The following is a 7,484-nucleotide window of genomic DNA, read 5'->3' on the forward strand; positions in this document are numbered from 1 at the left end:
TGCAGGCCTGTGTGTGTGTGTGTGTGTGTGTGTGTGTGTGTGTGTGTGTGTGTGTGTGTGTGTGTGTGTTTGTTGGATCCGCTGGTGTCTCAGTATGAAGATCACATGCTGGTGCAGAGCAGTTTTCTGGTCTTTTGTTAATTAAGCAGAAAGAAAAAGGATGCTAATGAGCCATTGTCTCTGTTGAATGGAGGATGTGAAGATGCAAATTGAGTGTCTTTTGAACGTAAGTTTCTATTCCTCACACACTCATTGTGTCAGGTGATGAGAGAAACACACACGCAGGTGAAATGGCCGTCTAAGCTGAAGATCGGTGCCAAATCAAAGAAAGGTGAGTTCTGAGTTTACTTACCCTCATGTTGGTCCAAACATAAAAAGAGACTTTTAGTTGAATGTCCACGCTGCTGTTTTACATACAATGACCAAAAAGTTCCAACGCACCATAAAGGTGTCATAAAACTCGTCAGTGTGATCCATGCACCACTATATTCCTATTGGTTACATGCAATTGCATTTGCCATCATTGACAGAATATGCAGATGAGATTTGAGAGAAAGTCATACGGGTTAAAGTTGAGAGAAAATGGACGCGTGCCTGTATATTAGATGCATGCAGGTCTTAAAGTTACAGCAGACTAATTGTACTAAACATGCTGCTGCTTGTCAATAAAGGGATAGTTCACCCAAAAATTACAATTCTGTCGTTATTTACTCACTCTCATGTTGTCCCAAACCTGTATTAATTTCTTTCTTGTGCTGAACACAAAAGAAGATATGTTGAAGGATGTGGGTTAAATATATATATATATATCTATATCTTCAGAAAAACTCATTCAGGTTTAAAACAACTTTAGAAGTGAGCAAATGATGACAGAATTGTCATTTTTGGGTGAACTATTCCTTTAATGTTAATAAAACAAGAAAACAGAGAAAAATCACTTACTGCTCTTGAGTGAAGAACTTCAATACAGTAGCTTTGATAAGAATCAATGTATAATTTATACAGTGAAGTGTTTATAGTGTTTTATTTATTTGTTCATTCAATTTCTTGAATGCTACTGCTAAATACACCTACTGTCCCTGAAAAATAAAGCACTGTTAGTTTTATTTGTAAATTATGTGTGTTTGTAATGTGTATCTTTGTTCTTATTTTTTTAATAACAAAGATAAAATTATGACAAAGATTTTTATCTTTGCATACTTTGGCCTAAATGTCTGCCATTGTTTTTTTTTGTTTATTTTATATTTTGTTGCCTTGTAAGGCTTTGTTTTTAAAATAGGAAAATTTGATTGGCTGTACTGCTCAGACAACCTGCAAAACAGTAAAACCAACATGACAAAGAATCATGATAAAATCATGAATTGTGTTTTTCCTGAAAAAAAAAAAAAAGTCAAATGATATTTTTGCCATATCGCCCACCCCTACTTCAGATAATAGAAATGTTTGGAGTAGTTTATATTTTAGTTTTCTGTAAAAACCCTGGTGAGATAATTATGACAAAACCAATAAAAAAAAAATGACTCGTAAATGAATTTTATTTATTTATTTATTTATTTTTTCTGCAAAGTGTTCTTTTTTAGGGTTTGGGTTGGTCCAGTTTTGTTATCATAAAACTAAAACTATTTTTTTTTTTAAAGTGTGCTTATTTAAATAAAAGAAACTTTAAGTGAAATAAAAAAAAAATATATATATATATATTAAAAAACCACAGCAAAATTTTTATTTAGTTTAATTTTAAGTACTAAAATGACTAAAACTAAAACTGAAATAAACATAAATAAAAATGAAATAGATATATTTAAAATAAAATAAAATAAAATCAATATCAAGTTCTGTCATGAAACTCTAGATGGCGCAGGCTGATGGGTCCTTAATGTAACTGATGATATTCTTAGCATTAAACGACTTGTCACAAGCTGATTGGTTCATGTTGCATACGCAGCCAATGAGCTTGCTGCTTTACATTTAAATGGCTGATTAGCATTCGCTTGAGCATTGCAGCGCGCTTTCAGAGTTCCTCTGAAACCCTCCACCTTCCCCAGCTCCACCTGTATAGATCTGCTACGGGTTATTTTATATGCTATTTGTGCAGCAGCAGTATGTCTTAAATACTCACAGCACCATATCGGCTTATGTATTGGCTGTAGCAAGTTCCTGTACTTTCTTGCAGAAGCAGTAATAATCTACAAATACAGCAATAACCAACAGCAGCAGCGTAGCAGATCTATTCCGCCAAGACCAAATACATTTACATTGTCATATCCATTACCATGCTAAAATCTTCAGAGAGTTCTCATGATAGAAATATAAATAACACTCAAAAACACACAAAAAAAATGAATAAAACTTAAACCGCAGACACCTGGGGGGTGTTCACACTAAAATAAACGGAAATAAATTAAAATATTTAAAAAGTGTATTTTATTTGACATTTCATTTAATTTCAGTATTATTTTAATTTTATTTTTAAAATTCATTTTCATTTTATTTTATTTTATTTTATGTCAGTTAGTAGCATTTTAATGCAACAGGTTTGAATATGCAGATCAAATTTAAAAGAAAAGCAACTCTAAATTGACACTATTTACTTTAACAAATGTCTTAGTAAGTGTAATAACATGCACTTATGAATTGTTCACAATAAGATAAAGGGAAAAATAGTAATTTTCAGAATCTATTGAAATGTAATGACTTTGTGCATTGACAAAATGCACTGTGAGGATTTCTGTGTTTCTGTCCAGATCCTCATGTGAAAGTAGAGGGAAAGAGAGCAAACGTTCTGGAGGCCAAACGCAAGATTTTGGAGCTTCTAGAGACTAAGGTGAGATCTGAGCTCCTTTCATTATTCTGTTCATCGGTCCTGTGGCGATCTCACAGCAGCCCACCTGTGCACAGGTGAATAAAGTCACGCTGAAGATGGACGTCACACACACGGAGCATTCTCATGTGATTGGGAAAGGAGGCGGGAACATTAAGAAGGTCATGGAGGATACTTCCTGTCACATTCACCTCCCCGATTCCAACTGGAAGAACAACGAAGGAGAAAAGAGCAACCAGGTACTCAATTCCCTGTCGTTGTTTTAGTATACTGCTGTACACACTACATACTACATGTTTCATTTGAATTTTATGTGAAAATATAAGCAAGTAAGTATGTACCTGCAGGTGTCAATCGCCGGGCTGGTTCAGGGGGTGGAGTCTGCCAGGAGACAGATCCGGGTCAGTGACTCATTATCAATATTTATTATATTCAAACATGTGACTTTATATTCAGTTTTCATATATTTAGATTTTTATGTTTAAAGTGTGTCTTGCTTATACTTTCACCTCAAAGAAAGAAAGATATATAAAAAAAAAAAAATAGATTTTGCATAAACACCATTTCAAGAGCATTAAAAGGGTCATAAAACCATAAAACTATTTTTTTGCAGTGCTAAAGGATATGTACAGGTTGCACATCACTGAAAACAATATTATCGCTCATTATCATTATTTATAAGAGAAAAGTGCTTTTTTTATTTCTGATCAGTTTTATGTTTTTTAATAATATCTACATTTATCTGTTTTAGTTTTCAGTTTATTTAGTTTTAGTTATTTTAGCAACTTCCACTTAAAAAATAGAACTGTTGCCTTGGCAACTAACTGAAATCAAATAAGTTTATTTTTGTTATGTATAATGATTTTTTTTATAGTTTTGATTATAGTTTTTTTATAGATATAATGATATTTAGATGAAAATAACCCTGATTAAAATATATATAACCTTATAACATAATGTTAATATTAATATATTTATTATACAAATATAAAAATAATTAAAACATTTGTAAAGTATTTATACTTTATGGTCATTTTTGCTATGCTACCTTTCATTTTTATGCTTCTTTTAAAAATGTGTTCTTAAATTGTAATTAAATTTTATGACCATTAAGTTACTTAAATTGTAATATTATTTATGTGATAATGTAACATATCTTCTATATTTAATTCATATAATAATTACAATATAAATAATATAAAAATATTAAAATATATACAAATATTAAATTATAATATCAATATTAATATATTCATAATATTGCATGTTCATATATTCAAAATATATAAAAATACATTTGTAAAGTTTTTTACATTATGGTAATATTTGTCATGCAACTTTTTATGCTTATTTACTATGTACTTTAGAAATGAAAATCTAATGAGAATCACCATAATAAAATGTGGCTGTCATTCTAATAAATAATCAGTATATTCAAATATATGACTTTATATTCAGCATTCAAATATTTAGATTAAAATATGTGTTTTACGGGTGTGTGCACGTGAATCTGGTGTGATTTGCAGAACCTGCAGCCCCTGGTGCTGACCTTTGACCTCCCTGTGACCCTTGTGGGAGGTGTGGTGTGCGATACGGGCTCGCCGGTGATTCAGCATGTGGCTCAGGCGTTTGGCGTGAGCGTCAGCTTCAGGACGCAGCCCAAACTCTACTGCAGCACCTGCAGCGTGAGAGGAATGCAGGGAAACACCACTGCCGTCAAGGTGACGCACTCCTTCACATACGACACAGACAGACAGCTCCCGCCGCATGCAGCACCAATAACTGACCTTTAACCTCTGCAGAAGGCCACCTGCGTCCTGATGGAGCTGCTGCTGGGCACGGAGGCACTCGCTGGGGTAACACGGGTGATGGTGAGCACACAGCTGGACGTGACCTCGCAGCAGCACCTCATATATATATATAAAACACAGAAAAATTACAAAAAAAACGAATAAATACATAAATAAACTTACTTTTTTTAAGTGAATTGCCAAGGAAATATTTCTAATATTTGTTTAGTTTAAGTGCTAAAACTACTAAAACTGAAATAAAAATTCATAAAAACAAAATAGACATAAATTAGAGAGAGAGAGAGAGAAAATGTGCAACAAATGTGCAATCCGAATTGGCAACAAACATACAGAATTCTTCACCCAGAAAAGAGGAGTGCGGCAGGGCTGTAGCCTGAGTCCAACGCTGTTTAACATTTACATTAATGAAATAGCGGTGCAGTTGGAACAGTCTACAGCCCCTGGACTCACTCTACAAGACAAAAACATCAAGCTTTTGCTGTACGCAGATGATCTGGTGCTGCTGTCATCCACCCCACAGGGACTACAGCAGCACCTGGACCTGCTGGACAACTACTGCCAGAACTGGGCCCTGGCAGTAAACCTCACGCAGCAGCACCTGTTCCTGTTGGGTCAGAACGGAGCCAACTTCTTGACTGTCATGCATCAGACGCACACACAGATCGTCCTGCCTGACCTCAGCGCTCCGCAACACACACCCTCGCTGCTGATTCAGGGCTCGGCCGACGGAGTGTGTGTCGCTCGACAGCAGCTCATGGTACAGACCTGTGTGTGTTGAGCTCAGTTTGTGGAGATAGTGCTCACAAGAAGAGAGATATAGTGTTATTTTAGTGTTAAAATGCTATAATAGTTTTTATTAATATTTTGAAAAATAGTTTTTATTTTTGCATTTTTTTTTTTATAGTTAAAAATTTTTTTTTTAGTAATGTTGTCGTGTTTTTGCCATTTTTTTAATATGTCTGTATAGTTTTGATAAATTTTTTCGTTTTAGTTTTAGAATTTTAAATTTAGTTTTTTTTTTACAGTAATAATAAATAAAAAAGACTCCTCAATTAACTTGCAAAATTAATAAGAAATGCAAACTTTTCCTTTTTTTAGGGTTTGGGTTGGTCCAGTGTTACTAAAACTAGAATATTAAAAATAGATTAGAATAGAATAGAAAAAAATGTTAATTAAAATAAAATAAACTTTAATTGAAACGAAATAAAGTATAACAAACAAATATATTACAAACAAAAAGAAAACAATATATATATATATATATATATATATATATACACACACACACCATAATGAGCCATTACATTATATATATATATATATATATATATAGTCAGATTGGCTTCCTTCCAAATCACAGAACTACTGACCACATTTACACCCTACACACCCTAATCAATAAACACGTAAAACACACCAAAAATGGAAAAATATTTGCATGCTTTGTCGATTTCAAAAAAGCATTTGATTCTATTTGGCACGACGGATTATATTATAAGCTTTTACAAAGTGGTGTAGGGGGTAAAGTTTTTGACATTATAAAATCAATGTATTCAAACAACAAATGTGCAATCCGAATTGGCAACAAACATACAGAATTCTTCACCCAGAAAAGAGGAGTGCGGCAGGGCTGTAGCCTGAGTCCAACGCTGTTTAACATTTACATTAATGAAATAGCGGTGCAGTTGGAACAGTCTACAGCCCCTGGACTCACTCTACAAGACAAAAACATCAAGCTTTTGCTGTACGCAGATGATCTGGTGCTGCTGTCATCCACCCCACAGGGACTACAGCAGCACCTGGACCTGCTGGACAACTACTGCCAGAACTGGGCCCTGGCAGTAAACCTCAAAAAGACCAGCATTATGGTCTTTCAGAAAAAGCCCAGATGTCAGGAACACAGATACCAGTTCAGTCTAGAACACACGATGCAGTACACTTACCTCGGCCTGATCATCACTGCATCGGGGAGTTTCAGTTTGGCAGTGAATGCTCTCAAAGATAAAGGTCGAAGAGCTCTGTACGCAATCAAGAAAAAATTCAAAAATATTGAAATACTGCTTCCAATTTGGTGTAAAATCTTTGATAGTGTGATTCAGCCCATAGCGCTGTATGAAAGGGAGGTTTGGGGTCCACTCAGCGATCAGAGCTACACTAGATGGGACAGACATCCAACGGAAGCCCTACACACAGAATTCTGCAAAATGATTCTAAAACTACAAAGAAAAACACCCAATAACGCATGTAGGGCAGAATTAGGCCGATTCCCATTGATTAACAATATGCATAAAAGATCCCTCAAATTCTGGATGCATCTTAAATCAAGTCCCACAGAATCGCTTCATTTTAAAGCGCTACAAACCCAAGAACTGAACCTCCGAAAAGAGTCCACTCAGTCAGCTAGCTCTGAGACTTACTAACCTGACTAACTCTACTAACACTAACCAGTCTCAAACCAGCACTGCTTCTCATCCAAACATCAAAATAAATCAAATTATCAAACAATCTAAAAATACATATCTGGAACATTGGGACCAGGAAACTAAAACACAAAGTAAATTACAATTCTATCGAACTCTAAAATCAAATTATGAATTGGAAGATTATCTCCAGAGTGTCAGAGACGGATCCTGAGCAAGTACAGGCTCAGTGAGCACAGCCTAGCCATCGAGACCGGCAGACTCAGAAAGAGCTGGTTACCCAGAGAGCAAAGGGTGTGTGCTCACTGTCAGACAGGAGAGATTGAGACAGAGATGCACTTTCTCCTTCACTGTCATAAATACATATCCATAAGAAACCTCTACTTCAACAAATTCACCAACTTAATAAAGAACTTTACAGCCATTAGTGAAACA

The 7,484-nt window shown here is 34.8% G+C and overlaps 1 pseudogene; it reads left to right on the plus strand.

The window, feature by feature from the left end:
- Positions 1 to 7,484, plus strand: part of LOC107693055 (protein bicaudal C homolog 1-A-like) — a 24,337-nt pseudogene that overhangs the window by 4,190 nt on the left and 12,663 nt on the right.

The sequence above is a fragment of the Sinocyclocheilus anshuiensis genome, unplaced genomic scaffold, assembly GCF_001515605.1.
Source record: "Sinocyclocheilus anshuiensis isolate Anshui unplaced genomic scaffold, SAMN03320099.WGS_v1.1 scaffold1460, whole genome shotgun sequence".
NCBI classification, from domain to species: Eukaryota; Metazoa; Chordata; class Actinopteri; order Cypriniformes; family Cyprinidae; genus Sinocyclocheilus; species Sinocyclocheilus anshuiensis.